The following is a 10535-nucleotide window of genomic DNA, read 5'->3' as shown; positions in this document are numbered from 1 at the left end:
AAGGGCCAGGCAACTCATTCATCTCAGCTTTTGTCAGGGTGAAATCAAATGGGTGGGTGGGGGTGGGTTAGTGACAATATTTTACAACTGTTATGCAAAAACTTCTCTTATCTACCTCATTTTTGAGCCTGCCAACAAAAGGTGACAGACAAGACCACAATGAATTGCAACCTGACAAGCCTTGCTGCAGTTTTGCTCTAACAATGGTGTAATTAAAACCTGCCTCTGCCTCCAGCCATATTTGAAACTTTGTCTTTTCCAAAGGGTTTTCAGACTTTTTACATTTTGCTGTTGTTATTCAGCAAATTCCCTCTTCCCTTTGCTCACTGTATCCAGTGAGTAAATCTAGAAACTGCAGCTCAGTAATTCTGCTTTGCAGTCTCTGCAGGGAAATTATTTGGGGTTTTTCCCTCTCCTTTCCATAACAAGGAGCTTTTTTCTGTCCTTTCCATAACAAGGAGCTCTACATTTTGTTTCATGTTCTTCTAAGCATCATTTTCCTTCCTTACATGTAGTAAATCTATTTTTGGCTCAGAGCTGAACTGAACAAGTCGTGAAGGACTCCAAGTCCTGAAGGAGCAGGGACTAAAGAAGGATTTTGGTATTATTTCTGTCAGACAGGAATAGCACCATGTGTGGGTACTCTCCAAGTGACATCAGAGCTGGTGGCAGCAGGGAGTTCAGCAGAAGAACAGAGCTGAGTGCTGGCAGTCACTGAGTCCTTGCTGCCTCTTTATTCCCCCATTTAAATGCCCTCAAAATTGGATATATCCACCAAAGTTCAGCTTCTGGTAATTTTTCATGCAATATTTCCAAAAGCTGTTGTTGTCACTGCAGGCCCACTGGAGACAATCTCATTCAGAGTGATCAGCTGTCACATAAAACATTAAAATCTTCTTGATGTAGCTTCTCCCAAGCACTTAAACAACCTCTATTAACTCTTATATATGAATTATTATTAATTATTATATTTATCTGCATAACCCACATGGAGAAATAATACCAAAACAATTTCTGAATGAAAAAAACCAGAAGTTATATTTAGCTTGTGGCATAAAACTCGTCCATAAGAAGGAGGGCAGCCTGAGAGATGCCAGGAACAGCCCCAAATCTCTGCCACTCAGACTCCTCAGCTACAAAAACATCCTTGCACACCCTGCAGCTGCTTGCCTGCTCCCAGCCCTTCCTGCAGCAAAGCAGGCAAAGCTCTCTGCTGCTCCCTTCCCCCCAAAAATTGATTTTGTAGGTTTAATGAAGCACAGGAAAAAACAAAAAGAGTTATCAGGGAGGGAGTGTTCTCAGAATGGGCCCTCACTCGGGGTGGGACTGACACTGGGGCTGAATCTATCATATCTGAATATTATGTATAGTATATTGTATCTAATATATTATATATAATATATTGTATCTGAATATGATATCTATTATATAGGAATATTATACATAATATATTATAGATGAATATTGTATACAATCTATTATATCTGAATATTATATATATAATATATTGTATCTGAATATTATATCTAATATATTATATATGAATATTGTATATAATCTATTATATCTGAATATTATATATAATATTATATCTGAATATTGTATAAAATCTATTATATCTGAATATTATATATAGTATATTGTATCTAATATATTATATATAATATATTGTATCTGAATATGATATCTATTATATAGGAATATTAAACATAATATATTATAGATGAATATTGTATACAATCTATTATATCTGAATATTATATATATAATATATTGTATCTGAATATTATATCTAATATATTATATCTGAATATTGTATATAATCTATTATATCTGAATATATATATAATCTATTATATCTGAATATTATATATAATCTATTTTACCTGAATATTGTATATAATCTATTATATCTGAATATTGTATAAAATCTATTATATCTGAATATTATATATAATCTATTTTACCTGAATATTGTATATAATCTATTATATCTGAATATTGTATAAAATCTATTATATCTGAATATTATATCTAATATATCTGAATATTGTATATAATCTATTATACCTGAATATTGTATATAATCTATTATTTCTGAATATAATTTATAATATATCTGAATATTGTATATAATCTATTATCTCTGAATATTATATATAATATATTGTATCTGAATATTGTATATGATATATCTGAATAGTATATCTAATATATTCTATCTGAATATTATACACGATATATTATATCTGAATATTATATCTTGTTGTATTGCACTAAATGCAATATCTATTATATCTGAATATTATATATGATATATAATATCTGAATATGGTGTATAATCTATTAAATCTGAATATTATATATGATCTATTCTATCTGAATGTTATATCTAATATCCAGAGCAATTCCATCCCCAGCCCCTGCTGTGGTGTGCCCACAGCCAGAGCCAAACCCAGCCAGGGAAATGGATTTGTAGGAAATGAACAAAAAGCTCACACAGGATACATCTGTTTGTGTGCAAACTTTCAAACCAGAAATGCTAATTTGGAAATAGCATAGAATAAGGCAGGTATTGTTGAGAGAGAGATTGAACTCGAAACTAGTTTCAAAAAACAGCCTTGGAAAATAGACTAAATGCTTTTAAAAAATAGAACTATAAAAAATACATTGTAGTAAGACCCACAAAAAGTAATTTTAGGTGATTAAAGCATTTACAGCATAGTGTAGCTAAAGCTGATCAGCCAAGAAATTATTACAGTGTATTGTAATTAAGAAATAGTTAACTTCTGACTGTGATGGAGTGAATGATAACATCTGTATTGTCTCACCCTTCTCATGAAATTAAAAATAAAATAAAAATTTAAAAGTTACCTATAAAAGTTACCTATCTGTATAATAGAATATTCTAAATATTTAGAATATAGAAATAAATTTTCTATATTCTAAATATTTAGAATGTAGAAATAAATTTTCTATGGACATTTCTATATTTATAGAAAAATATTTCTAATATATAGAAATAAATATTATATTTATATTTTAAGTAAATATAATAAATTGTATTATATTATATTATAAAATTGTAATGATTTATAATAATTAGTAATAAATTGGAATTATTTACAATAATATATTATATTCTAAATAAATATAATAAATTCTATTATATTAGAAATAAATATATTCTAAATATATTTAGAATATAGAATTAAATATTGAGGTAATATCTTACCTCAAGCAACATGGAGGTTTTAGGGTGGAGACTGGTGTTCTTCACCTTCTTCTTCCTTCTTCTCCATGGGTTTGGGTGATGTTTTGTAGCTGGACAGGAAAGTCCACAGTGCAGGCTTTGAGGGACCAGTTATTGGGTTAAAAGGGAAAATAATCCAGGTGTCATTTCTTAATAGGAAATAAATATGAAGCAAGATGGAGGTTTTAGGGTGGAGATTACTTGTTCTTCTTTACCTTCTTCTTCCTTCACGGGTTTGGGTGGTATTTTGTAATTGGACAGAAGAGTCCACAGTGCAGGCTTTGAGGGACCAGTTATTGGGTTAAAAGGGAAAATAATCTAGGTGTCATTTCTTAATAGGAAATAAATATGAAGCAAGATGGAGGTTTTAGGGTGGAGATTACTTGTTCTTCTTTACCTTCTTCTTCCTTCACGGGTTTGGGTGGTATTTTGTAATTGGACAGAAGAGTCCACAGTGCAAGCTTTGAGGGATCAGTTATTGGGTTAAAAAGGAAAATAATCTAGGTGTCATTTCTTAATTGGATAGTTTAGTCTTAAAAGACCTTGTAACAAGAGATTGTTGGCCATTTTGTGCCTTGTTAATGAGAGACTGCAGAACTCACTGCTGTGAGGCTGTTTCATTGATCAGAAACAATAAACACCTGGGTCTGTACATGAATTATCATCTGAAGTGCCTTCAACCCCAACCTGGAGACACCAACAACCCCCAGCCCCTCCCCAGCAGAAAAGGGCTCAGCTGTGCCTGCCCTGCTCAGCACTAACAAATCCATCTCTGTAGGATCATCCCTGTACTCAGCACAACCCCAAAGGGGGAATAAAGTGAAGCCAGCTGAGGCCAGAGCAGTGCTCTGCTCTAAGGATGAACCAGAGCCACCAGGAGCTGACTGGCATCTCCTGCTCAGCCTGAATCCCCTGCTGCTGCTTTCTGAACTCCTGCACCTCTCCTGAAACGCTGCAATGCAGGCAGGCTCAGCTAAACCAGCTCCTGGAACTGCCCCAGTCAAACCAGCTCCTGGAACTGCCCCAGTCAAACCAGCTCCTGGAACTGCCCCAGTCATTCCAGCTCCTGGAACTGCCCCAGACATTCCAGCTCCTGGAACTGCCCCAGTCAAACCAGCTCCTGGAACTGCCCCATCACTTCCAGCTCCTGGAACTGCCCCAGTCACTTCCAGCTCCTGGAACTGCCCCAGTCATTCCAGCTCCTGGAACTGCCCCAGTCATTCCAGCTCCTGGAATTGCCCCAGTCACTTCCAGCTCCTGGAACTGCCCCAGTCATTCCAGCTCCTGGAACTGCCCCAGTCATTCCAGCTCCTGGAACTGCCCCATTCATTCCAGCTCCTGGAACTGCCCCAGTCATTCCAGCTCCTGGAACTGCCCCATCACTTCCAGCTCCTGGAACTGCCCCAGTCACTTCCAGCTCCTGGAACTGCCCCAGTCAAACCAGCTCCTGGAACTGCCCCAGTCATTGCAGCTCCTGGAATTTCATTCCAGCTCCTGGAATTGCCCCAGTCATTCCAGCTCCTGAAACTGCCCCAGTCATTCCAGCTCCTGGAAGTGCCCCATCACTTCCAGCTCCTGGAACTGCCCCAGACATTCCAGCTCCTGGAACTGCCCCATCACTTCCAGCTCCTGGAACTGCCCCAGTCATTCCAGCTCCTGGAACTGCCCCAGTCAAACCAGCTCCTGGAAGTGCCCCAGTCAAACCAGCTCCTGGAACTGCCCCAGTCATTCCAGCTCCTGGAATTGCCCCAGTCATTCCAGCTCCTGGAACTGCCCCAGTCAAACCAGCTCCTGGAACTGCCCCAGTCAAACCAGCTCCTGGAACTGCCCCAGTCCTTCCAGCTCCTGGAACTGCCCCAGTTAAACCAGCTCCTGGAACTGCCCCAGTCATTCCAGCTCCTGGAACAGCCCCAGTCATTGCAGCTCCTGGAACTGCCCCAGTCACTTCCAGCTCCTGGAACTGCCCCAGTCATTCCAGCTCCTGGAACTGCCCCAGTCAAACCAGCTCCTGGAACTGCCCCAGTCACTTCCAGCTCCTGGAACTGCCCCAGTCAAACCAGCTCCTGGAACTGCCCCAGTCACTTCCAGCTTCTGGAACTGCCCCAGTCATTCCAGCTCCTGGAACTGCCCCAGACATTTCCAGCTCCTGGAACTGCCCCAGACATTTCCAGCTGCTGAAATTGCCCCAGACATTTCCAGCTGCTGAAATTGCCCCAGACATTCCAGCTCCTGGAATTTCATTCCAGCTCCTGGAACTGCCCCAGTCACTTCCAGCTCCTGGAACTGCCCCAGTCATTGCAGCTCCTGGAATTGCCCCAGTCACTTCCAGCTCCTGGAACTGCCCCAGTCATTCCAGCTCCTGGAATTGCCCCAGTCAAACCAGCTCCTGGAACTGCCCCAGTCATTCCAGCTCCTGGAACTGCCCCAGTCATTCCAGCTCCTGGAACTGCCCCAGTCACTTCCAGCTCCTGGAACTGCCCCAGTCAAACCAGCTCCTGGAACTGCCCCAGACATTCCAGCTCCTGGAACTGCCCCAGTCAAACCAGCTCCTGGAACTGCCCCAGTCATTCCAGCTCCTGGAACTGCCCCAGTCACTCCAGCTCCTGGAACTGCCCCAGACATTCCAGCTCCTGGAACTGCCCCAGTCACTCCAGCTCCTGGAACTGCCCCAGTCAAACCAGCTCCTGGAACTGCCCCAGTCACTCCAGCTCCTGGAACTGCCCCAGTCACTCCAGCTCCTGGAACTGCCCCAGTCAAACCAGCTCCTGGAACTGCCCCAGTCATTCCAGCTCCTGGAACTGCCCCAGTCATTCCAGCTTCTGGAACTGCCCCAGTCATTCCAGCTCCTGGAACAGCCCCAGTCAAACCAGCTCCTGGAACTGCCCCAGTCACTTCCAGCTGCTGGAACTGCCCCAGTCATTCCAGCTCCTGGAACTGCCCCAGTCATTCCAGCTCCTGGAACTGCCCCAGTCATTCCAGCTCCTGGAACTGCCCCAGACATTCCAGCTCCTGGAACTGCCCCAGTCACTTCCAGCTCCTGGAACTGCCCCAGTCATTCCAGCTCCTGGAATTGCCCCAGTCATTCCAGCTCCAGGTGCTCCCCCTGCCCACCCTGGGCCAGGGGGGTTGTGCTCAGCATCCCAGCCCAAAGCTGTGCAGGTGCAATTCCAGCTTCTCTGTGGGCAATGCCTCAAACCTCACACACTGCCTTGGAATTCTGGTTTTGACATGATCAAAATTCTGAATTTTGACATGATCAGAATTCTGTTTTGACATGAACTTTGCTTCTCAAACAGTGGTTTGTTGTTTTTTTCCATGCTGCAGCCTTTCCCAATCACCTTTCAGCTGCCTCAGAAGAATTCTGCCATGTCACAGAGTGAATACAATCTGAATGCTGTGCTGTCATCCCCTGCAAGAAGCCAAAATAAATGGATTCTTCTTATTCTCCACCAGCCACTGCTAAGCCATTCTGGTGGCTTGTCTTTTTCAGTGGTCAGAACCCCCTGGATTCACACAGCAGCACAGTCCAGGAGTCAGGGATGGCTCTCCAGCTCTCCAGGGAAGAAGAACAAGCCTACAGCTCCATCTGGTGAGTCAGCCCGCCAGCAACAGCAGCCTACAGGAGCTGCAATTAAAACACACAACCAACACTTGCTTATTTCCAGAAGAAATTAATAGGACACTCATTCTCACCAGCAAATCCTTAAAAGACACCTCGCAGGCTTGCTCTATTTCTAGTTTTACTCTTTGGTGAAGCCCAGAAAGCAATTTTAGAAGAAACTTCCGTGCTAAACTAAGATAGTCTCTGTGCTGAAAACATCATAGTAAAGTAGCAGAACTAATATAAAAAATAAAATGAGGTAAAAAGTTCTGCTTCTGGCATCAGAGATTTCATTAGTTTTGGCAACAGAAAGCAGCTCAATGAAAGTCTCTAAGTGATGAAAATAAACATTGCTAATATTCTTTCTGCTGTTGTTCTTTGCTGAGGAGGAGGAAGATGTATTTGACACAAATTTGCTTTTCAACTCAGAAACATGCATTATTATTATCCACAGTGCTTTTCATCTCCAAGGCCCTTTGGGAAGGTGAGTTCTCACATCACCAATCACAATTACTGCAGAAGAAAAGGGTGTCCAACTTTAATAGCACCCAAAAATGGAATTACAATGCAATCTTTTGTGGCTGCTACTTCTGCATTCAGATGCCTTTAATAACTTCATGGAATTTTAATAACTGAAATATATAACGATTTAATAAAATATAATATAAATATATAATGGCTATATAAAATATCGTTATAATTACATTTTTGTATTAAAATATAATTATGATAGCTATATAAAAATACATAATAACTGTTAATAACTGAAATAACTCCATGGAATGTTCCCTTTGCAGCAGGGCAGCATTCTCTCATGGAGTGTTCCTGCAGTACCTGGGGTGCAGAGCTGCATGCCAGGTACACCCCCTACCCACACTGCAGGACCAAAGATTGAAGGAAGAACTATAAAATGTTTTTTTTTTGCTTTCAATCTTTAGTTACAGACTTCTTTCCTGTACTTATTCATCGGCTAAGAAAGATTTAGTCCAGTGTAAGTAGGTGAATTTAGTTTTACATGAATCATCATTTTGTCCATCTGGACTTTCATCTTTGTTCCTTGTTGTAAAATGTGAGTAGCTTCTCACCTTCTCTTTGCCCCCTCTCTAACTTCACTAACTCTTAAATCCAAAAACCCCTAAGCTATTGCATTTTCTTTCACTGGGCTAGACTTGGCATGGCAGATCTTTGTTCCATGATAAATATTTTATAGAGACACCATCCCTTCTCCACAGCCCTGTACACAGAACCCAGCACCCTGCTGTTCAGGATGAACACATTCATGTCAATCCTGATTACACTATTTCAGCTGTGGCCAGGAAGAATAAACTCCAAAAGCAGAGTGTTGCTGTTTGCAGCCAACAGCTCATTTCAAAGGTACCTTCCTGAATCAGCATTCTTGTAAGGAAGATCTCACAGCAAAGGGCAGCTGCTCAGCAATTTCAGAGGAATGAAAAGCTCTATCTCTTCCAATTCACTCTGAATTTCACATTATAAGGAAAGAAAGCTCTCGTTCCTGTGCTTTATGCAATCTTTCCTTCTACAATCAGGAAGAGAAATTCAGTGTACAGCATATAACTGTGGGTTAGACACACAAGGCCTTCCTGGCCAGCTAAAATGGGCAGAGGAATCTGCAGAATGGCTGTACTTGGAGGGCAAGGCTCAGAGGAAGGGAAGGATCCATTCCTGGAGCAGTGGTCTGACATTTTAACTATTTTTAGCCTGCTCTAAAAGCAGGAATGGTTTTGTTGCTGAGTTGCCTGTCAGTAATTTTAAATATGATACACTGTCTCACTTTTAAATCACTTTAAATTGTCTTACTTATGCCTCTCCACCCTCATATTACAGAACATTTGCTGAATCAGTTTTGCTATACTGAGACAAATGGGCCAGAGTTTCCATGAGAGTGACCAGTGTCCCATGAGGTAAAAATTACCTTGACTATAAGAACACACTCCCCTGTTTTGATTTTTAGTATTCCTTGGTACTGACAACTACAGAAACATCACCATAAGGTAAACAGACTCAATTTCAATAAGCCATTCTGGTTTATTAAAGGTCAACAAAGGTCTAATGCCTAATGCTTTCTTAGCTCTTTAATGGACTGGAATTTTGACTTCCAAGTGACAGGTGAAAGATAAAGTGCATCCAATGTGAATTTCCCTTTTTCTTCCTTATAGTGCAAATTGGTGTTAAGAATACATGGTGTGAGACAAGAAAAAAAAAATCAATGTTTATAGTAAAAAATTTAAAAGGGCAATTTATAAATTAGACTGCAGTATGAAAAGTCAGCACTGTAGAAGGGTAAGATCAGTATTCTTATTTCTAAAGCCTATTTCACACAACATGAAATTAGTAACTAGGAATTTTGAAGAAGCAATTAATCTATTCCTGATTAAATGGATCAATGGGAGAAAGCAAACAGGTGTGCAATTAGCTCATGGAATTGATTACTGCTCATTGTTACTGAACCATCCTGGTTCAAAACAAGCACTGAACACTGACTGACTGGAGATGTGACAGGGAACACCACGCAGAGTGTCCCTCCACTGTCCCCTGAAGGACACAACAGAGAAAAGGCTCCTTGGTGTGGCAGCTCCATCCTGTGGAAGGAAAAACAGGAAGACTGGAGCTCAAGCAGAAAAATCTGCTCTGGAGTTCAACTTCAAGAAGTTTACCTTGCTGAACCTCCCCTGCCACTGCCACACCTCAAACCACACAACCCCAAAACCAGCAGGAAAACAATGCAAGGATGGCATTTGTGATTTCTGACTGTAAAACAATGCAAGGATGGCATTTGTGATTTCTGTAAAACAATGCAAGGATGGCATTTGTGATCTCTGATTGTAAAACAATGCAAGGATGGCATTTGTGATCTCTGACTGTAAAACAATGCAAGGATGGAATTTGTGATTTCTGATTGTAAAACAATGCAAGGATGGAATTTGTGATTTCTGACTGTAAAACAATGCAAGGATGGCATTTGTGATTTCTGATTGTAAAACAATGAAAGGATGGCCTTTGTGATTTCTGATTGTAAAACAATGAAAGGATGGCATTTGTGATTTCTGACTGTAAAACAATGCAAGGGTGGAATTTGTGATTTCTGACTGTAAAACAATGCAAGGATGGAATTTGTGATTTCTGACTGTAAAACAATGCAAGGGTGGAATTTGTGATTTCTGACTGTAAAACAATGCAAGGATGGAATTTGTGATTTCTGACTGTAAAACAATGCAAGGATGGAATTTGTGATTTCTGACTGTAAAACAATGCAAGGATGGCATTTGTGATTTCTGATTGTAAAACAATGCAAGGATGGCATTTGTGATTTCTGATTGTAAAACAATGCAAGGATGGCATTTGTGATTTCTGATTGTAAAACAATTTCTGATTGTAAAACAATGCAAGGATGGAATTTGTGATCTCTGATTGTAAAAGAATGCAAGGATGGCCTTTGTGATTTCTGACTGTAAAACAATGCAAGGATGGCCTTTGTGATTTCTGACTGTAAAACAATGCAAGGATGGAATTTGTGATTTCTGATTGTAAAACAATGCAAGGGTGGCATTTGTGATTTCTGACTGTAAAACAATGCAAGGATGGCATTTGTGATTTCTGATTGTAAAACAATGCAAGGATGGCATTTGTGATTTCTGACTGTAAAACAAGGCAAGGATGGCC

Source organism: Haemorhous mexicanus, chromosome 28, assembly GCF_027477595.1.
Source record: "Haemorhous mexicanus isolate bHaeMex1 chromosome 28, bHaeMex1.pri, whole genome shotgun sequence".
In the NCBI taxonomy this organism is placed as follows: domain Eukaryota; kingdom Metazoa; phylum Chordata; class Aves; order Passeriformes; family Fringillidae; genus Haemorhous; species Haemorhous mexicanus.
Note: the sequence above shows the minus strand (reverse complement) of the source record.